Below are 23404 nucleotides of genomic sequence, written 5' to 3' on the forward strand. Positions count from 1 at the left end.
CAGCTGCCAGCCTCAAGGCAGCCATCTGAGGCAGCAGAGGACTACAGAACAAGGTGGTCCTCCTGCTATGAGAGGTAAGGCAGGGGAAGGGGAAGGAGTCTCTGTGTGTGTCTAGGGGGGGACAAGGAAGGACATCAGGGAAGTGTGAGGTAAGGGGGAGAGGCAAGGGGGAGTGGGGAAGGAGTTTGTGTCTGGGTATGCATGTGTGTATGTGTGTGTGTCTGGGAGGGGGAAGGGACCAGGAAGAATGTTGGAGAAGTGAGAGGCAAGAGGGGGAGTGGTAGAAGTTGTCTGTGTCTGGGTGTGCATGCATGTGTGTGTGAGAAAGGGGGGAGGGGACCAGGACCAAGGAGCCCCAGAGCAGGTATATGTTCCACATACCCTGTGATTTTCATGCTGTCACTAGAATTTATTGAAAAGCCTTTTTGGTCATAATAAGCTGTGTTATATATAATCTATCTTCTATATTTTTGCCTCTCACAGGATTTTCTGTAAGGCAGGGGTAGACAAATACTGGCAGGGGCTCATGGGAATTGTAGTCCATGGACATCTGGAGGACCACAGATTGATTACCCCTGCTCTAAGGTAATGCTAATAAGCAAAGCAAGTCAAACCTGTCTGTAGTTCAATGGGCCCAGCATAGCAGTCCAAGGTCCAATCTATGGCCCGCATAGTCCAAGCAAGGTCAAGGCAGAGACCTTCAAATTAATCCAAAGCCTTTTCAGATCTAACAGTGTGAGAGAAATCGTTGCACAGGATAACATGATTTGCCAAGGGTAGCTGTGCAAGTTTCTTTGGGATCAGATTGGTTGGAAACCAATCTCTTTTCCCCATTCCTCTTGTTTAAATAAAACAAAGAGAATACGCTGATGAAAATTATCAGGATTCATAAACCTATCAGGAAGGGTTTTACTGTGTCAGATATTACTTGTTCAGTCTGTGTCAGGTTTCACACTCCTACTTTTTAGTCATATAGGCTTGAGAGCAAGAGTGGAGTCGTACATAGACAGAATACGTTCATAATGTTTAGGAAGGCATCTAGTTATCTAAGGCATACAGTGGTTAGGGTTCTTAGACAGTAGAAGCATGAGGAATATGCAACTACTGAAATAATGATTAAAATATAGAGGTGGGAACAATGGGATCCTTACCTCACTCTCTTCTCTAGGTCTTAAAGAGAATAATAGTACTATATCTAAGACTGGAGAAACCCAGCTTCAGATCCCTATTGACACTGCCTTCTTCAGCAGAACTGAACCCTTCTGTCCATTGAAGGCAATAGACATAGATGGTGTAACTGTGCTTGGAAAGCTCCTTTGGTGAATTTGAGACAGCTGCTGCCTCTCAGGAGAGAGTGTGACTCAATAGTAGAGCATATGGTTTGCATTCAGAAGGTCTTGCATTCCAGCCAGCATCTATCTGTTGTGTTCCTCCTGGGATGGACTGGGCCTTCAACACTATCCTGGATAACTTCTTAAAGCTAATGTTGAGAAGAACACAATCTGTGCAGGGACCAATGCAGCAGATCTAGTTGTGCAATCTAAGAATTCGTTCTTTAGAATAACAGACCTGAGCAGGATTCAAAGTAGGCCTTTTTTGGGTTGCACTGTAATCCCTTACTGGCACCACTAAAGCATGCCAGGTTCTCCATGATGACACACCTGACACCACATCAAAATTAATTCCAAAGATGTATATGAATTATTGAATTGCTGGATGTCCAGTAGGATCCAGATTGTTAACCCAGTTTTCCCAGATCCATTGGAGGGGACAGAACTGATCATCACTACAATTGTTTTTTGAGTTATTTGCACCATCTATCTTGAGACCTATTGAGTTTATCACCCCCAGAAAATGTCAATTGAAATTCAGGGGCATCTGAGTATATTTAAGATTAAGATTGTGGCACACCAGCTGCGAGACCAATTACAGATGACAAGAAGCAAAGAGGTTGACTTGTTGCATGTAAACAGCCTCTATTTCCTTCACCACAGCCCAACCCCAAATGACTTCCATGCAGTTCAGATTAAGGAGAAGGGATATACTTGTAAATTAGTGTTTGGCTGCAACTGAGATCTTATTTGGTCCACCAACCAATTAATTGTGCAACTAATTAATTCCACACAAAGAAAATAACTGCTTAATTGGGATTGCCAACAGTCCTAATTGCTGCAAATAAACCATACACAACTTTTTGAGTTAAAAAGCAATAACCAAGGAAAGGGATAGTATACTTTCCTGTGGGCACTGTCCCAAGAGTATAATTCCTGGCATGCTGAACGAGTAGGTGAGGTTATAGAAACCCACCAATTGTTGGCTGGCTGCATGGGAACCAGGCTGGTGCCACCTGAATGAAGATAGTCATGAAGAGCTGTCAAGAGTAGTCAGTTGGCCATTTGGTTTGGTCGACATGACCATATATGGTCATATCACCCAATAAATGTTTAACAAATTTAGAAATGTATAAAAAATCAACTCCCACACATTCAGGTAATCCTTCCATGGCTGTCAAGAAACCCCAGGATTTCACAAAACCCTGCTTGGAAATGCCTAGTTTAAATCAAAAACAAATTATTTCAGTTTTTTAATAACCATTTACATTTCTTACAGGGGACTATTAACTGGTAAATGGATATTTTCTGTCAAATCCATTGATTTTTGTTACCCTAATAAAATAAGTAAGCTTGATAATTCTATAGTTTCTTTTATTATTGATTTGAGTTGTTGGAACTTATAACAATTATCCCATTATCTTATTTTTATAGGTTCTCATTATTTATTTATCTTGCTGGCTGCTTTGTGTATTTTATTATTGTATGTGTGTCTTAATTAGACCTCTGAGGAAGACCCAATGAGGATTGAAACATGGCAATTCTAAGAAGGTTTAAGACCTAAGATTGTAAAGTGCATAGGACAACTTTTCACCAATGGTCTATGGGCTTTGTATGTGTTTTTAACTTCAAAGTTTTTTTTTTAATGTGCAAAATAAATATTCACATATTTTGGTAACTTGTTGTCTAGTTCACAAAGACATTCAACCTTCTAGGTCCTAACTATTCAACTTAGGTTTTATTGTTCTCTGTTCTCTGTAATATTTCTCCCTTCCTTATTCTTTATGACAATTATCAGTAATTTAATAACCAGTTAAACCCATTCTTGTGTCTATTTTCCGGGGGAGGGGGGATACTTGGGACAACTATACTCATTGAGAGGCTTTGTCAGTATAAACTAGGACTTAAGGAGTCATCCATTCTGAATTGGGTTGCATTCCTTGAAGGAACAGTCCACAGACTGAGGGTGTTCTTATACCCAAGCCAACTGCAGATGGCAGCTGTGTCCAGGAATGCCTTTTTACCAGCTTTTACTGGTTATTCAGCTGCAGGTTATTCAGCTGCAGGAAAAGATCTGGCTACAGTGGTACATGTTTTGGTTACCTGTAGATTACATTACTTCAGTGCACTCAATATGGGGCTACTCTTGCAAAGTGTTCAGAAACATCCACTGTTCTTAACGCTACACTGAAGATGTTGACTGGAGTTAGCATTGCCACACCCCTGAGCCCTTGGGGGGAGGGTGGCATAGAAATTTGAAAATAAATAAACAAACAATGTGTTGCTTGCTGATTCCTGAAGCACCTTACATTCATAGCAGATGATGAATGTCACACCTATCTCCTGCAGCTATTCCATTACAACAATTTGAATGTGGAAGGTAGTCCTAGAAATGGCCCTGTCTTGCTCTTGGACTCTTCTTGTCAGTGACCCCCATAGCCTGCCATACTTTTGTTACCCAAAGAGTCTGTCTCCTATTTAAGAAGAAAAAGAAGAGCTGGTACTTATTTGCCGCTTTTCTCTACCAGAAGGAGTCTCAAAGCAGCTTACAATCACCTTCCCTTTCCTCTCCCCATAACAGGCACCCTGTGAGGTGGGTGAGGCTGCGAGAGCCCTGATATTACTGCTTGGTCAGAATAGCTTTATCAGTGCTGTAACAAGCCCAAGGTTACCGAGCTGGCTGCATGAGGGGGGGGGGGGCGGACGCGGAATCAAATCCAGCTTGCCAGATTAGAAGTCGGCACTCCTAACCACTGCACCAAGCTGGCTCTTGAGAAATTGAGAAATTATCTTTTAAGGAGGCAGAGTTAAGGGGGTAATGAGGAATCCCCACCAATGTTTACAGGGGTTTTTCCCTTAGAGGACTCTCAAAATGAACCAGGCTTTTTTATTCAAAGAAATAAAAGGGACAAAACACACATATATAAACACAAAGAAAAACACTTACAAAGCTAGTTAAGAGGAAATCAGGGAGGAGAGGGGAAAGCAATTTGGGGATAGTTATAGTTGGCAATCTTGAAGAGAGGAGGTCTACAGAAGCGGCAGCAAAACAACCAGTGTTTCATGGGAAGAAGACAAGGAGGCAGGTAGGGGTGCGTGGAGTGTTCCAAAAACACACACTAGCATAGAGCAGGAAGACATATTTCATGGGTCAAAATCTAGCCTGGAACAGGCTGACATGTAAGCTCCCAAAACAATACCTTGTCTGGAGTTGGACAATGATCTTAATGGGTGTACTTGAGGTAAGCAACAGTGGTAAATGGTTCTTGGTGACTCTTTAATTACTGAATGGGAAAACTATCAGGTTTGGGTGAATACCAGGCTAAATTAGCGAAGTCAGGCTGGGATTTAATGAGATTAATTTGAAGCAGGGTAATGTTTCCTTGAGAAACCCATTGTCCTAAATTATGCATCTACTTGGGATGGGGAAGAGGTTGTTAGTTGGCCAAACTCTCTTTCTCATACTACTAAACTATATGTCCGTAATTGTCCATAATTGTCTCTGGCTGACATCAATTTTGTGTCATTTGAGGTCAGGCAGCATATTGCTTTTGACATTTCAAATGATATTATAGGAGGAGTGTTCCTGCCCTTCAATGAGAGTAGGGGTTCGACTACTAACACTTTGTCCTCTAGAGGAACATTTAGAAATGGAATCCTCATTTGTCTTCTCAATTTCGTGAGCTTGCTGAATCGCACATTACTGATGCAAAAAAACAAAACAAAAACCCAACAACAATGAAGAATTGGCTTATGACAGCAATTGTATCCAAGGCTTCCTCTGCATGTTTTTACATTTCCTTCTGTTATTTTATGTCCAAGTGTCTGCCAGCTCCTGGACTGGTTCAATACACTGTACTAAATGTTCATTGTATCTGCCACTTTCTTATCCTATTTCAGTAGAAGGAAATCAATAGGAATTGATTAAAAAATGTCCAGCCTTATCAACTATTGGCTGAGAAGCTGGTGCCAGTTATAGATTTTAACAAAGCTTCGCATGCTGAAAATGACAATCTGAGACAAAAAGAATAGTTGGTTTCCAACTTGTTTAACAAGTTTATCTCTTTGTCTCAGGGCTTTTGGATGTTCCAATTCCCTCCTGATGACTCCCACTGAAAGAGAACCAAGTTGCCTCCTGACTTTTACTGGCATTTTATGCGGGGTGGTGGAGAAACCGTTGCAGTAGAAAATATAAACAATGCCAGCAAATGCTATTTCAGCAATTATCCATGTTTAGCAATTATGCTAATGTTGATTCTCAAAAGGCTGTTATTTGCTCAGCATGCTCTTCATACATTATCTCTGTACCTGTCTAACCCTGTATTTTCACTCGAGCTATTACAGGTTGTTTGTCAAGTTAAGTGATGTTTTCAGTAGAGAGTGTTGTCAAGGCATTGTTGCTTTAGTAGGATCTCTGCTTTTTTTTCTTCCAAATTCTACATGCTTTCTGCCATGAGCAAAACATTTCAGAAGCTTTAAGGGAACAGCAAAATGGTTTTCACACATTCACATTTCTTCTATAGGGGACGGAAAGAAATTATTTGTGTTTCTACTCTAGAATACATAGCTAGCCAATGGGTTTTATAATACCATGTTCTGCAAGATGGTGACTATTGAAAGCTATTATTTTGAAGAAGTGCAAAGGAAAAGCTTTTGTCATATAAATCCTAAAGATCACTACTCACTACTGATAACTGATCATATCAATCAGAATGAAATTCACTACAGGTTAGCATTCACTCCTGTTTACCCATTTATATTTTGCAATAGTTTAAAAAGTTTGTTTTTTTATTTATGAAGTTTTAGTAAAACAACCTTTTGCTTTTCATTTTTTTTCTCTTTCAAGTTGTTTTATTAAGTTGCCGTTCTGAACTTGTATACCTGATATCTCTCATTCATTGGTTTCTTTCTCATCATGCCAAAGGCATTTTAAAATATGTTTGATACCATTTTACCTGCTACACCACTCAGTAGAAGAAACTGATTCTCCTCCAGAATCATGGATGGTTGAATCAGGTAATCAAGTAGAGGACGAGACAGAGAAGGCTTTCATAAGGGCGTGGGAAAATATGCATGTGTGAAATATGTTTAGTGACATGGTTGTCTATAAACACCAAATCAGTAATCACAGGCTGACTGAGTGGCTTGTTCTTTATTTAAACGACTAGCTGTGCACAGAGGGAGGGACTAGAACTGTGGGAGGGAAGGACTAGAACTCCCATTGGGTGTTTTGAGAATGTACATAAGTGAAATGCATTGCACTCTACTATTGGAATGTGAACAAACTAACCTGACAGCCATGCTTGGGTGGCTCACAAAAAGTCACTGGGCTTAATGAAAAATTGACTCCTTGCTTGCAACCAGAGAGCAGAACATGAGCAGAATTAGCTGGTATTTGACCGTCCCTAGTTGCAGCAAGGGACCTTAGAAACAGATGGCAGGCTGAATGAAGATGAGGACTTCTGTTCTTGTTCTTCCTCCCCCTCCCATGACTCTACCTACCCTTAAGACAAATTCCCCACTACAAACAGAGGGGGCAAGCCAAAACTAGTATAAATCTATTAAATAGGGATAGAACTGAACAAGGGAAGGAGGCAATGAATATAAGAGCATAGGCTATGAAATGAGGCAGATGAGAATAAATTCAGTTCTTCAAGAAGGAACTGACAAGACCTTTGGAGCCATCCTGTCTCTACCGACTTACTTTTTAAAGGTGAAAGGTGGGATTTCAGAAAAGGTCACAACATTTTTCTAGGGCAACATTGTTTCTCTATGCCACTTCCCTTGTAACTATCATAAAGTTGCCAACTCCAGACTAGGAAATGTGTGTGGATTTGGGGGTTCAGCCTGGGAGGCAAGAACTCAGAGAAAGAAGTCTTTAGTAGGGTATAATGCCATGGAGTTCTATAGTGGGTTCGACAGGGAATAAGCGAGGTGCAGTCGTGCATTACAGCTCTTTTTATTTCTTATAGTGATTCCAGGTTGGAAGCAACCACGCTGACTGGGGACTTGCCTGGACAAGCCCCCAAATATATACACAGGGGTAGAGGTGGACATGCCCTTGGCTGAGCCTTGATTGGATTAGCGGAGCCTGATTGATTTAAACTCATTGGACCCCGCGATTGGGAACCTGGCAGTTCATTGGCTGTCCTTCGGGGCTGCTTGGATCCTGCTCCAGACCTCAAGCTCAGTCCTCTGCTACCTCGCATACACAGTAAATGTAAATATTTATTTATTTATTTATTTATTTATTTATTTATTTATTTGTATGCCACCCTTCCTCAAGGCTCAGGGCGGGTTTTTTTTTTGTTAAGTTGCAATTTCAGCTCTTGATACTTTGCTTAGAAGGCGGAGCACAGACCTTCTGCCTCTCACTGGTAAATATGAGGCTGCTTTAAGAGGAAGCAGGGACTCCTGTGCTGTGTGGGAGGATTAGAGTTTGCTTTTAATATCTTTAAGCTTAAAGCAGCTGGAGAATAGAAGGGGGAGATCTGATTCCAGGAGAAGAAATATGATAATTGGGGGCCAGAGGGAATTGGAGAGAGCCTTGGCCAAATTGGAAATTACCTTTTGGTACTCTTTTGCTGTAATCCCTGCAATTCCAATTATAGCAGAAAGATAAACTGTTTGACGGTGTCTTACAACGTCTTGCCTTGTACATGACTTAATCCATCCAATAAGTCTTAATGAAATCATTATTCTTATGATGTCTAATTATAGTTTTTCAGGCCTCTAAGCCCTGTGAAGTATAAAGAACGGTATTGATTTCACTGCTAAATGGGGAATAAAAGAACAGACTGAAGCTCAGCGATGACCGTGCATTGGAGGCTCTGTGTTGTGCTTAATTCAGCAAGATGATTTGATGCACGGCACTTATGAGGGGATGGAGACAGGAGCTGGTTTTGTGTATGAGGAAAAGTCGATTGCTAGATTTGGCTGAAGCTGATCTGCAGCTGTTTTGTAAGACAATCTGTTCTTACAGATGACAGGCTGTGCACAGCTTTGTTTCATGGCATTCCTAATCAATTATCAATCATCCAAGACAGAGATGATTAGCACTGGCTCAGAGGAGAGTTCAATAAACTTCATTAAAAATTAGATACAAAGAGTTTCATAGTCAGCCATGCTGGAATCGAAGAGCCCAGGGAGAATTCCCAAGCTACAAGGCACATCTACATGTCTACCTCTCCAAGGGAGATGGAACACCTCTAAACTGTTCTAATCATCTTATGTTGAACCAGCCAACAGATAGATGACCTGGACCAGCATCCAGAAATAAAAGGAAAGAATATATGAGTGAACTCAAGAATAATGTTTCTGCATGCAAGGATTTCCATCCAGAAAGCAGTCCTCCTGTTCCTATGGGATACAAGGCCAGGTACTTTGTCTAACACTCTCAGAGGTTAGAGGATAATTTTGGAAGCATTCTTAATTAGGGATGGGCACAAACTAGCTCACAAGATAAAGTTTATGATAATTTTTTTACCAGTTCATGGCAGGGCGGCCAGCACAAACTTTCCATGAATTTTCATGCAGTTCATGGCAGTTTGTGAATGGAGTAATATAAAAAGTAGGACACAGACAATATAACAATATTAAGGAAATATAATCTGTGTACAACAAAAAGAAGATTTTTATATGCCGCTTTTCTCTACCAGAAGCCTCAAAACAGCTTACAATCACCTTCCTTTCCCTCTCCCCAAAACAGACATCTCTCCCCAAAACAGGTAAGGCTGAGATAGCCCTGAGAAAGCTCAGTCAGAACATCTCTATCAGTGCTGTGATGAGCTCAAGCTCACCCAGTTGGCTACATGTGAGGGAGTGGGTAATCAAACCCAGCTTGCTAAATTAGAAGCCGTCACTCTTAACCACTAAAATCAAGCTGGCTCTCTGAGCTATACGACAATAATATATTGAAGTGTATTGGAGAAAAATTCTTCCTTGCAGTAGTCAGCTTGATATGTCGGTGTAAGTAGATCCAATTTACTGGAGGATCAAATAAAGAACAAAGCCTCCTATGTATAGAAATATTGTGTGTGAGGAAGAACATATCTGAAACAAGCCGAAAACTGGCTGCTTGTCATGTACATGATGGAATTGTTACACAGGATGTTAATGGATGATGGGATATAAAGAATTGGCATTTTGTAATAAAGAATATCAAGCGGACTACTGCAAGGACAATTTTTTCTCCAATACACTTCAATATATTATTGTTGTATAGCCTAGTTGTACACCAGTTGTACACTTCCGATCTTCAAAAAAGGGAGGAAGGATGACCCAGGAAACTACAGACCAGTGAGACTGACCTCTGTTGTGGGTAAGATTATGGAGCAAATATTAAAGGAAGTGATCTGCAAACATCTGGAGGACAATTTGGTGATCCAAGGAAGTCAGCATGGATTTGTCTCCAACAGGTCCTGTCAGACCAACCTGGTTTCCTTTTTTGACCAAGTAACAAGTTTGCTGGATCGTGGAAATTCAGTTTATGTCGTTTACTTGGATTTTAGTAAAGCTTTTGATAAGGTTCCCCATGATATTCTGATGGATAAATTGAAGGACTGCAATCTGGATTTTCAGATACTTAGGTGGATAGGGAATTGGTTAGAGCAGTGGTCCCTAACCTTTCTGAGGTTGGGGACCGGCAGGGCATCGGGGCGCGGCCCGCGGCCCGCGCAGGCCACGCCCATGCATCGGCCGCGCACGCGGGCCGCACACGCAGGCCGCGCACGTGGATCGGGCTGCACCCGCGAGCCGCGCCCATGCATCGGGCCGTGCCCACATGGGCACTACTGGCCCAGATTCCCTCTCCCCACCCTCCCGCAGTAAGAAGCTTCCCGGGCCGCAAGCTTGCGGCCTGGGAAGTTTTTTACTGCGGGGGGGGGCGGGGAGAGGGAGCCGCGGCCCGGCGCCATGGCCTTCACGGCCCGGCACCGGGCCACGGCCCGCAGGTTGGGGACCACTGGGTTAGAGAACCTCACTCAAAGAGTTGTTGTCAATGGTGTTTCATCAGACTGGAGGGAGGTGAGTAGTGGGGTACCTCAGGGCTCGGTGCTCGGCCCAGTACTTTTTAATATATTTATTAATGATCTAGATGAGGGGGTGGAGGGACTACTATTATGACCATATGAAGTGCTCATCTCATGATCAATCAAGTAATTATGAGGAAGTGAGATCTGATTTCCAAACAGCTTATATGTAAAATTTAAACTTGTTTTAAAGTTTTAACTGTTTTCTGGTTTGTGACCGTATAAATAAACTTAATTTGTGGGAAACTGTATTTAGTATAAAGTCTGTAACGATGTTGGGAGGTGGGGAGGAGATATACATGCCAATCCAGTTCCACTCATAAAAGCACATGATTATCTCATAAATTCATTAGTGACATGACCATTTCTTTCAAGTTTCATATTAACCAGATCCCTACCAGTCTTACTGGCTCTACTTCTAACCACTGCTTTCCATGTCAAGACATAATGGATCTCTTGTTCTGTGAATGCAGGACTCTTCTACCACATAGCCCTTTGCTCCTGACTTATCTGTCCTTATTCAGAAACTGACATTTAGACAAATGATTCCTCAAAGCTGTCTAGATCAGAAAATTAATGCCTTTGGCTAGACTGCATGATAGAAGTCTCAATCTCCAAAAACTGGCAGAAAACATCAGGGAAGGTGGAGACTTTCTTTGAGTATCAAAGGTTTCCTCCAATGCTCCTGCTGCTAGCCATGGCCTTATCACAAAATTGCTAATGATTTAGTGATTGTGTTTTATTTCAAAGGCATCAATTTATCTGCTTCTGCCTTCTGGCATGCTGGCATCTAATATCTGTCCCAGGAGACTAACTTCTGTAGCTGTTGTTTCTGATTTTCAAAGGACCTTTCTGTCCACTATTCTGCTCTCAAACAACTTCCTGAAGTCCTTCCACTATTGTACTGAAAGCATGTAGCTAGATAATCTGCAATTCATAATTTAAAAAAAAGGTTTTGTACCTGTTTTTCATTAACATATGTATATCCCAGTCTTTTTCAAAGGTGATCATGGCAATTTAGGTTTTCTAACCACCGTGCAAGACTAGACTGAACAGTAAAAATAATCCAAGGCTAACCAAGGTGAAATCCCTGTTATTGTGCTATCTTTTCAGCTTCAAGAAACATGCACAATACTGGTAAACTATTTGATTCAGAGAGATTTTATATGTGACAGAGTCCATCCTAGATGTAACAATCCATGTCTAGAATCAACTTTTGTATCTTGTATATCTATGCAGGAATATAGGAATATATTGGAATACATGGTCCTTGGGAAGACTGAGGCCATTAGGGGTACATGGAGGTATATATGGGATTTCTAGAGCCAGTAACAACTGTTGTGTTGCAGTGTACATGTTTTAGCAAGTGTTTCATGTACAGAAGAATGTATGATGACCTAAGTTTAGTCTTTCTAACTCACACACCCACACAATATATGTCACATGGATATATGTCAACTAAATTGTTGGTCCAGTTTAAAAGATATGGCATTATTTATAAAAAGTTATCAGACGTAGGCCTTGTCAAACCCTTTAGGGAAGCACTTATAACCAAAGAGGTCAGCTTGGAATACTAGTTAAAAGTGTTTTCCTGGGATCTCAGAAACTCAGGTTCAAGTCCTCACTCTGCCATGAAGCTTGCTGGCTTGCTTGGGCCCGTCTCTCTCTCTCAGCCTAACCTAGCTTACTGGGTTGCTGTTAGGGTTAAGTGGAGATGTACACTGCTCTTAGCTCTTCGGAGGAAAGGTAAGGTAAAAATATAGTAAATAAATAAACAAGAGAATAAAAGTAATATTAAACTAAGCTACCAAGCCAAAAACTATCCATTTATTTATTTTATTTTTAAACTTATAGGCCACCCCTGTCCAAGTGGTCTTGGGACAACCTACAACACATTAAGACATTAAGAGTTAAAAATCTGTAGAGAGGATAGTTCACTAATATTAAAAATATTAAAAAATCATCAATCTAAAATTTAAAAGTTAGACAAATCTAAGTTCGCTCCATCAAATCTACACTATCTCACCTGAGAACAAAATAAATGTAATTCCAGTGTCAATCAGGCATGAAAGATGGAGGAATTAGGGATGAGGCAGGGTGGTCTTGGTCTCAACCATATATCTGGTGAAATAGACTCGTTTTGCAGGCCCTTCAGAACTTATATAGTTCATTCAGGGGATCTAGAATTGTGGCTTTTTCTCTAAAAACAGTCTCCCTTTGTGCTATGTGATAAGAAAATGAAGTGAAATTCCAAAGCAAAGCTATATCCTTCAGTCAGATCCTGCCTTCTAATTCTATAACAATGTTACTTTTTAAATCTAAATATGGTACAAAGGAGATGGAGTTCCTTCAACTCTTGGATTGTGCAGATCCCACAAAAGTGGAATGCAACCTCCTTCATGTAGAATTCAGTAGACTAGGCCCTCCGTTTAGTCATAAAGACATTTTCACAAGGGCTTTCTGAATAGCACACAGGAGAGATGAAAATAACCTAATAATTTTGATATCCTCAAAAAGCCAGTCAATCTTAAAAGACTTTATATTCACTCCTGAATGATGCATCTGGGCCTAAAATGCCCGCCTGTGAACCTCAGATCATTTCAAACAGATGGGAGAGACCTGCCTAAGTCATAGATTTTCTTGGCTTTCCCAGCTTTTTGTAAAATCTTTATCTGTCTCAGATAGTTGCTGGAAGGGATTGATGAATTGAATTAATTGCTTGTAAATCACTTTGAAGATGAAAAATGCCCTGCAAGTACACACTGTTGCATGTTATTGGTTAGACCTCAAGTGTCACTAAGGCTTCCTTTCTTGGATGAATAATATTCCGTGATTTCACCGAAATACTCAAGATCTGCAGAATGCAGATTGCACCACTTCCCCTTTGCAACTTCTCTATAAGCTTTGACAAGACAGGCATGCATCATTATCCTCTTCTTATTGAAGAGAGATTGTCAGAAAGAGTAATGATGTATGTGATCCTCATCGTGCTGACACAGAGGAAAGGTCTGCTGAAGTCATTGTGATTGCTTCCCAGAAAGAGTTTATTTCACACAGTGGGATAGAAAAGGGATGGATGTGATCTCCAGCTCCTGCTTGTCTACGAAGTAGATTGATGATATCAAATGCTAAGCCCCCGATGGTGCATTTCACACAAGGGGAAGAGCATTGTGTTGAAGAGAGGACAGGGTGATAGCGGTGGCATTTCTTTCTAAGGTGACCATTCAGGGCTGCCCTTTACCTGTCTGCAAGATAGAGAGGAATGACTGCAGAACCTGAGCAGATAGCAGAGGAGAAAGTGAAGGATGTATGCAGCTTGACGCCGCTATGGTGTACTGGTAGAAAAACTAAGATCTGGAGGTCTCAGATTGGAATTCTAATGCTGTCATTGCAGCTTCTTGGGTGACCCTGAGCTAGGGAACTGAAAATAATTGACTGAAAATCAGTTTTGTCTTGGTTAAAGAAAGTATGTAACTTGGAAAAGACTGATGTATTAATTACCTTGCGTGTGACAGATAGCGTGGGCTAGTGAGCTATAAGCATGATGAGTGGGAAGTTTTAAAATTCCAGTGATGATGAGAGACAGCTGAGTACAGTTGAAAGGAAAGAACTGGAAAAGCCTGTGGGACAAAGCAGCCAGGGAACATGTTATGTGGCTTGGGTGCAAAGTATCAGAACTATAATGTGTGTGGGGGGGGGCTCAATAGAACAATTACTTTGCATGCAGAAGTTTCAAATCTCACTATTTCGAACTACAAGAATCAGATAGTAGGTGACACAAAATACCTTGGAAAGCCACTGGCAGAAAGACTACATATTATTTCTTTATTATCTTCAGTGTTCATCAATTTTATACCAGAAACTTTTCTGTGGCTTTTAAATGTAAATTCAAATTGTAGTGTGAGGCTTCTGCATGACTCTTGGCTGGATAGATCTTCACCCTTTCCACTTGCTTCTAATTTAATCTTGCCTGAAGAGTATGCTTGTACATGAACGCTTGTACCTTGAATAAAACTTTGTTGGTCTTAAAGATGCCACTGGACTCAAACTTTGGTTTGAGAACCCATGGACACACATACGAGAAGGAAATATGTGCACTCCCTGTAACATGAATAAGGGCAGCAAGTTTTATTTAACTTGCATAGTCCCCTTTATTATTTGAAATCTATGCAATTACTTAAGTAATAAGTTGACTCAGTCCTTGCAACTATAACCCAGTGTTATAAAATTACTCTGAGGAAGGGAGCTTGGATTATTGAAAGCTCAAACCCCCCAAAGCCTGGTGCTATTGGATGCAAGTCTAGGTGAAATAAAACAATTTCTTGAGGGTATTTTGGATAAACAAAGGAAAAATCATAAGGAGCACTTGTTTTTGGAAGGCACCCACTTGGTTCTGATTCCTTCCAGCAACACAGCATGTGTGTAGAAATGTGCAATCTGGATGCTGTACAAGCAAGGCCGTGGCACTTCAAATTATCAGTGATTTTGAGGGTCAAAACCTAGTCTCTATGCAGCAAATAGTGACCATAATCATTTTCCAGAAAGGTGAGATAAAGGTGAATTATATTGAATGGATATAACATTTAGTGGGTATGACCAATTTTGCCCACATGACAGGCTGTTGCCTTGGTTGGTATGACGGCCATTTTTCTTTTAAGTTGGTTAGTTTATTGTCGACAAGACTAGTGGGGTTCACCCACACACACACACACAAACACAAACACACCCAAGTAGTCAGACTTGGAAATGTGGTGATTTTATTTCCCATGAGCCAGACTTGTGATTTCCTTTCTCTAATGGTTACATTTTGAATGCGTTGATCAAGGGGCTATGTTTGTGAAATTCAGGACCCAAATAGTCAGGAATACTGATATTTTTCAGCTCCCTGGTATCCTCATCCAAAAATACCAATATTTTTTTGTTGCTGTGCCTTTCCCTAATTGAGTATAAACCTTTGATTACTCCTAACCCAGCCTAGCCTCTAGGCAACCCCTTTCTTTTCTTAACTGTATTGCTCTTCAATTGTTTTATTTTTCCTCCTTGTTCATTCCCTAAATGTTTACTGTCTACCCAAGACTCGGAGACATGTTTAATCTTGCATGACACATGTAGTTCTCCCGCTACCCCTTTATTAGGGCAACTAGAAGTGCTTTCCAAGCCATGATTTTAGGGGTTCAATTTACATTTTTAGTACTGTTTGTTGAACTACTTCACACTTGGGCTCCTCCTCAAACACAATCTTTAATTCATGTTTATGTTCCAGCACATTCAAATCTGTTCTTGCTAGCAGATTTATTGTTAGCACCATCTTTAGTGTTCAGCAAAGTTATTTAAAGGAGACTGATTTTTCTCTCACTTTCCACCAACCCAACCCAAGAGAGTATCTCCAGCAAAATGAATAACTAAAAAACCCAGAGAAAGGTCAGTGCTGTCCTGAGCCCTGTTGCTCTGCAACCTCTTCTTAAAATTACCATGCAACAGGAGCCTAGAAGTCTGGCTGCAATAATCAACCCCTGGACTTATGAGTTTTGTGTATGAGAATGGCCAGGAAAGGAGGAAGCCTGTTCATGGAGGCCCTATAAAGGCATCTAGTAGAACAATGAGTGGAAGATGTAAGGCAGGATAGATAAACTAAGCCCTTTCCTGACTATTGATGCTGGTTAATAGATGAGGCTGCTATATACTGAATCAGACCTTTAGCCCATCAAAGTCAGTATGGTCTACTCAGACTGGTAGTGACTCTCCTGGGTTTTGGGCAGAGGTCTTTCATATCACCCACTGCAATATGCTTTCACTGGAGATGTTGGGGATTTAACCTAGGACCTTCTGAATGACAACAGATGCTTACCACTGAGCTATAGTCCCTCTTTAAGTGTAGGTCAGTAGGTACAGTTCATCTGCCTCTATTTCTTAAACTGACATTGCGGTTCTGTGCCAGCCTCCTTAAGGGGTGGTGTGTTCTTGTTGCAAAGTGGAAATTCAATAACACATTTGAGATTTTCGCCAGCTTGGTGTAGTGGTTAGGAGTGCGAACTTCTAATCTGGCATGCTGGGTTTGATTCCCCACTCCCCCACATGCAACCAGCTGGGTGACCTTGGGCTCGCCACAGCACTGATAAAACTGTTCTGACCGAGCAGTGATGTCAGGGCTCTCTCAGCCTCACCCACCTCACAGGGTGTCTGTTGTAGGGAGAGGAAAGGGAAAGCAACTGTAAGCCGCTTTGAGCCTCCTTCAGGCAGAGAAAAGCAGCATATAAGAACCAACTCTTCTTCTTCTTCTTCTTCTTCTTCTTCTTCTTCTTCTTCTTCTTCTTCTTCTTCTTCTTCTTCTTCTTCTTTTTCTAGGTGTGTATGGACAAATGCACAAGTAGGTGCCTTTATTAGTCCATGCCAAAAGTAACTTCAAAGATTGCATTGGTGTAGAGAAAAAAAAGGTGTGGAGTACTGTATGTTATCAGATGAGAGAAATGTGATGGGTATACACTTGTTAGGAAGCCACAATAACATTGCACAGATATTCACTGTGCTTAAAGCAACACCCTAATCCTATGGGGGGGGGAACTAAGCATGGGCTCCCACTGAAATCTGGGGCTGGGGAGGCAGCAAATGACAAGCAATGAGGTTCAAAGCTACCCACTTCCCATCACTTTGTATTGATCTAACGGTACTGTAACATTGATAAGTCTTTGTTTTTGTTTTTTTTAATGTCGTCTGCTACAGCAAAACAAATTAGATCACTGTCGCATCTTAACATTTTCAGTATGACATATTTTGGCTGTGGAGGATTGCCGTCCACATCATTAGATGAAGTATGTCCTCAGCTGAGAAAAATATATGGACAGAGGGTGGGAAACTATAAAGGGTGCAGTCAAAAGACAATATAATGCAGGAGGAACTTCAGATGATACTTCAATCATGACAATCCTTACCATAGTTCCTCTTAATATTTCCCAAAAGGCCATCTGTCCGGCCAGCGCTTACGCTCCAGCAGGCCAATCTGGACACGCCCAGCAAAGAGTGATTATTCCTAAGTTTCTCACATCCCCATTTCATCCCATATATGAGTGGGTGGGGGGACAAATGGATGTCAATCACAGCCAGTTTATGGGAATCCTGTGGGATTTCCAAGGCAAGAGACATTCAGAGATGGTTTGCCTGTTTACTACACATTGGCCACTAATTTAGCTACCTAGAAAGACATTGGTCCAGCTAATGCTGTGAATGACCAGCATTAATTTCAAATAAAATAAATTACCTATAGAGGGTCTCCTTCATGCACCATATTTATAGTACTGATGATTTATCCTCTTTACATGATGATGTGCATCACTAACTTGTTTTAACTTATCTAAGTATAGATATTGTCATTATCCATTGAAATTAATCTTTTGTCTGAAGGAAAAGGGATAGACGGAAAGAAAATGAGATCCAATTAAAAGATAGGGCATATGTTATATCTAACTTTTTATACACTCATCTTTTATCAAACATCTGTCACTCAAGTTAGTTCCCGGTGTCTTTTGATTCCACTTTTAAAAATGCTTCTATTAGAGGGTAAAGTCTAAGGCAAATAATTTTATAATTGTAAACAAGTCCAAGTGACCTACTGAGATTTCCTTCTGATCGCCCAGGTTGTTCATAACAAGAGAGTCTGTTCCATCCAGAACAATGCTGCTGGAGAATACTGTCAATGCAATAGAAGTGTGGGGGAAAGCTGCTTTTTTGCCACTAACACCACCAAAGTATAGGCTCTAATTCTAGCCCCTGCCTGACTATATTCAGCCTATGCTTTCCTCCTCTTGCAATCTACCCATTGGTTTAACAACCCTTTGACCCTGACATACCAAGGAGCTAGACGTATCTAGAAGATTCTAAGGAGTGTTTGTGCCTTAGCCCAGGCAATCTCTGTTTTCTATAGATGGAAATGGTTGCAAAGAGAAATGGCTCTGCAGAGAAAAAGCACTGCTGCCAGTGTAACCCTCACCAGAAAATAGATTGTGGTAAATCTCTCCCCTCACATACTATCCTTTAACTGTCCAAATGAGAATACCCCCATTTTAAGCACCAGATATTGTATGGCAGTGAACCCTAATTCATTCTACCAATTGGTGCACCAACTGCTTTCTTGGGAGAATGGATAAGTAATATATAGCTTTGTTACTACCATCATGCACACATTAGCAAAATCCCATTTCTTGATAACATTTATAACCTACATTTCTACAATATCAGAGCCATTAGGGCATCCAACAGGTTAAAACCATTCATAATTTTTAAAAATCTTGAAAACAAAAATATACATACTAAAATATAAAGACTACAATTATAGCATGGGGCCAGAAGGAGGGCAGGAAAGAAGTTTTCACCCTCTGGTGAAGATGGCAACTAAAAGGGACAAGCAAGTATCTCTGGGGAGAGGTTTCCATAGTTTGGGTGGCAAGACCAAGAAGGTCTTCTGGGTTGCAAGTATTATGAGAATGTTGTGATGCACTTTACATGAAGTAGCCCTTGAAGATAGCTTAGAAATTACAGTTAGTCCAGAATCTTTATTAACTGGTGCTTGCTGATAGGGTCATGTTGTCTCTGTGTCAAGAAAGGTTCACTGGTTGCTAATTAGTTCCTGAGATAATTTCAAAGTATTGATGTTGACCTTAAAAATCATGAGCAGACTAAGAATAGGATATAATAGAAAGCATTGTCTCCTGTATGAGAGCTTCCATGACCATTAAGATATTATGCTAAAGCTTTGCTCCCCTTAACTTAAGTGAATTGGCATCCAACTTGGGGCAGGACAGTTTCAGGAGCAGCAGTTTGATTATGGGCCGCTTTCCATTATGAAGCCTGCAGAGGCAACAGCTTATTAGCATCCTGAAAACAGACTAATAGTGCAATTATAAACAGAGTTGTCCCCTTCTTAGCCCATTGACTTCAGTAGATTTAGAAGGAAGTAACTCTATTTACTTCCTCTTGTGGCGCAGAGTGGTAAGGCAGCAGATATGCAGTCTGAAAGATCTGCCCATGAGGCTGGGAGTTCAATCCCAGCAGCCGGCTCAAGGTTGACTCAGCCTTCCATCCTTCCGAGGTCGGTAAAACGAGTACCCAGCTTGCTGGGGGATAAACGGTAATGACTGGGGAAGGCACTGGCAAACCACTCCATATTGAGTCTGCCAAGAAACCGCTAGAGGGCGTCACCTCAAGGGTCAGACATGACCCGGTGCTTGCACAGGGGATACTTTTACCTTTACATTTAACTCTATTTAGGATTGTACAATAAGGTCATTTTGTTTCAATGGGTCTTTGTTTTTTTCAGTTCCCATGATGCACTTTTTTAGTTTTAAAATGTTTATACTGGCTGCAGAGGAAAGGACATGCAGTAATGGGTTTAAACTACAAGTACAACGATATAGGCTATATATCAGGAAAAAAATGTCACAGTCAGAGTAGTTCAGCAGTAGAATAGGCTGCCTAAGGAGGTGGTGAGCTCCCCCTCACTGGCAGTCTCCAAGCAAAGGTTGGATACACACTTTTCTTGGATGCTTTAGGATGCTTTGGGCTGATCCTGCGTTGAGCAGGGGGTTGGGCTAGATGGCCCCTTCCAACTCTATGATTCTATGATTCTATACATTCTTTCATCTTTTTTCAAATTATGTTATTTTTAACTATTTTTTGTGGTTATAGTAATAAAACATGTGTGTGTACAGATAGAAAAATACATAATATATTAGCTCAGTTTTAACTTTGGCTAATAAAATAACTCAAAGACTCTGGGGGCTTTTTTCACAGCATCTTGAAGATGGCCATATACCACTGTAGAGGATATTTCTTATCACATATTATTTCTCAATAACTTCCCTTGGAAAAGTGATTGATTCCTGTTTTTCTCATCCTCCCACAGCATTAGATTAGAAATGTTAGCCTCTAAAAATCTGGTCTGCAGCAACAATGACATCCTGCGTAACCCTCTTACTTACAAGCCAAAAACCTGCTGGCTATAATTCTCCAACCTCGGTCATCAATCAGTCTGTTATTACTACAGCAAATAGCCCATTTGTCAACATCTAATGTGCTCACAATCAGGGCATGATGGATTATTCTTCAATTAAAAAAGCAGTGGGATTGAATCAGGATTAGATCAGAGAACCCAAAACATCATGCCAGACTGTGATAATGGCCACTAGTGTGAATGTTATCTTATAAAGCAATGGTCATACCAGCCAACGTGATCATTAAGTTGTTGTTTTCAAATAAGCAAATCTAATGGGAAATGCCTAATCAGAATATCCTAGAATTGCTATTACACATCCAAGGTATTCACCGGAACTTTTAGAAGGATTTTTAAGCAGAATTGACCGGAACAGGATAGGTAGTGTATTTACTCCTAAAAGCATCAACATAGTCATTATCTTCACTTATCCAGCAGCAACAATGGATCTGGAACCTCAGAGAGTTTAGTAAATCTGAAAATCTATGCCTTGAGCTGCTGAGAGAGGGGAAGAGGGTTGGGGTGATGGGGAGGGTGGACACAGGATGGGTTCTTACATTTTTCATTGCCATAGCTTGTTATTCAATGATTTAATGTTTTTAATGATGTGGGGTTTTATTTTCTGTAACTCGCCATGAGATGTTTTATGAGAGTGGAGAGTAAGACATCTAATCTAATAAATACATCAAATAAGTAAAAATTAAAATACAAAACATCTGTGAAGATTTGCTCTGCTATGTGGTGACTCACCTCCTGTGTCATTAGTGCTGGGGATAAATCTTTTCTAGAAGGATAGACTTGGCAAGACATACAAAGCTGATGGGCCATAAACTGCTTGAGAACTGGTGTAGCCATATCTGGAAAGGTACTAACAAAGACAGGGAAATAGATTTACTTTATGAGGAAATATCAATTCACATTCATTAATACATATTCTTGGCACCCACAATCAACGTTTAGCAGAAAAAATATTCTGTTATTATTATATATTATTATAATGGTCCTCAGCTAATACAACTGCAATTGCAATACAATCACAATCATAGCAACCTATAACTTTAATATATGACAAATTTGCTTCATCAAATTTGTCTTTACAATATAATTTTTTGAAAAATTATGTTTGAGATTCAAAATTTGAAATCCCATCCTATCTCAATCTCAGTTACTGTATGCAAATTTTCTAGACCTGCGTACAAAATCTAGCTACTAGACATGCCATTTAGTGGTTTTTGTCTGACAACATAAATTCAAACCTAATTTTAACTGATCAGCTAGGGTAGCGATCCCCAACCTGTGGGCCACGGACCACATGTGGTCCTTCAACTAATTGGAGGTGGGCCCCGAAGGATGCCTTCCCCCCCCGGCCCTTTACTTCATCCCCCCCAGCCCTTTACAACAGACTTCATTGTTGTGGCGTGTCTGTATCTTATTTTGAAGGGATGTCTAAACATTACCATAGCCCTAGGGAAGCACGCCTAGCCTCGACCAGGGCCAGGGCCTTTTCGGTCCTGGCCCCCACCTGGTGGAATGAGCTCCTGGGAGAGCTGTGGGCCCTGCAGGACCTTTCAACGTTCCGCAGGGCCTGCAAGGCGGAGCTCTTCCGCCAGGTCTATGGTTGAGGCTGGGGCTGCTGTGGTACATCAACTGCTCTCCCCAGGGCTTCTTCTTGAACATCATTGGCCTCCTTCTCCTCCACCCCCCCTTTTTAGGAAGGGGGGTAAGAAGGGGATCTTAGTATTGTGCCACCATGCTGTGACATTTTAAAGTCTTTTAATGGGAGTTTTAATGGGGTTTTAAGACACTGTAACCCGCCATGAACCATTTGGGAGTGGCGGGAAATGAATTGAAATAATAATAATAATAATAATAATAATAATAATAATAATAATAATAATAATAATAATAATAATAATAATAATAATAATAATAATAATAGTGATCAGAGAGTGCTAGGGCAGTGGTTGAGAGTAAAGGAGTAAACTACCCCCCCACCGGGCCTCAGTGAAAGGCGTTGAGTGGTCCCCGGTGATAAAAAGGTTGGGGACCACTGAGCTAAGGAACCTTTCCAACATTGAGCTAATAGTTTCCATACAAATCTTGCTATAGAGGGATAACTAAAAAACATGTGTTCTATTGATTCAATTTCAACGTATGTTTCTGCAAATATGAAATTTTCTTATATCTCCCAAAACTGCAGAGGGCAATACAACAGTTTTATTATTGTTGGAAAATATCAACAACTTTCAGATATAATTCAGAAAATAATATTTGGTTGGATCCTACAGAATATTTCTACTAATGGAATTATTATTCCATTGTGTTATTTATTTATTTATTTATTTATTTCAGTTTATATACTGCCACATTTCCTAGGAACCCATGGTGGTTCACAGAATAAAACATTAAAATACAATAAAACCCAATAAAACCCTAATTTACAATAAAACAAGCAAATGGTCAAAAACACCAATAATCTATCCCAGGGGTAGTCAAACTGCGGCCCTCCAGATGTCCATGGACTACAATTCCCAGGAGCCCCCTGCCAGAGTTTGCTGGCAGGAGCTCATGGGAATTGTAGTCCATGGACATCTGGAGGGCCGCAGTTTGACTACCCCTGATCTATCCCATCCCACCTCGTTCAGACAGTTCAGACAGAGGCCAAGTCTTCTTCCATTAGGAGTGAGTGAGTGAGTGCAGGTCTAATAGACTCTAGTTGAATTTGATAGACTTTGGGAAGGGATCCTTGATGGAAACACCGGGGGTCTATCCAGGCCTCAACCAAATGCCTGATGGAAGAGCTCTGTCTTGCAGGCCCTGCAGAAAGTTGACAATTCGGACAGGACCCTCAGCTCTTCCGGAAGTTCATTCCACCAGGTTGGAGCCAGGACCGAAAAGGCCCTGGCCCGAGTTGAGGCCAGGTGAACAAAGAATAAAAAAAAACAGACACTTTATTTTTGCAATCTAATAGGAATTCCATTCTACATAGGAATTCCATTCTACATAGGACAGAAGAAAGACAGGATTCTAATCTAGTCTAGGATGGACGGAGATGCAGGGAA

This window comes from Paroedura picta, chromosome 4, assembly GCF_049243985.1.
Source record: "Paroedura picta isolate Pp20150507F chromosome 4, Ppicta_v3.0, whole genome shotgun sequence".
Taxonomy (NCBI): domain Eukaryota; kingdom Metazoa; phylum Chordata; class Lepidosauria; order Squamata; family Gekkonidae; genus Paroedura; species Paroedura picta.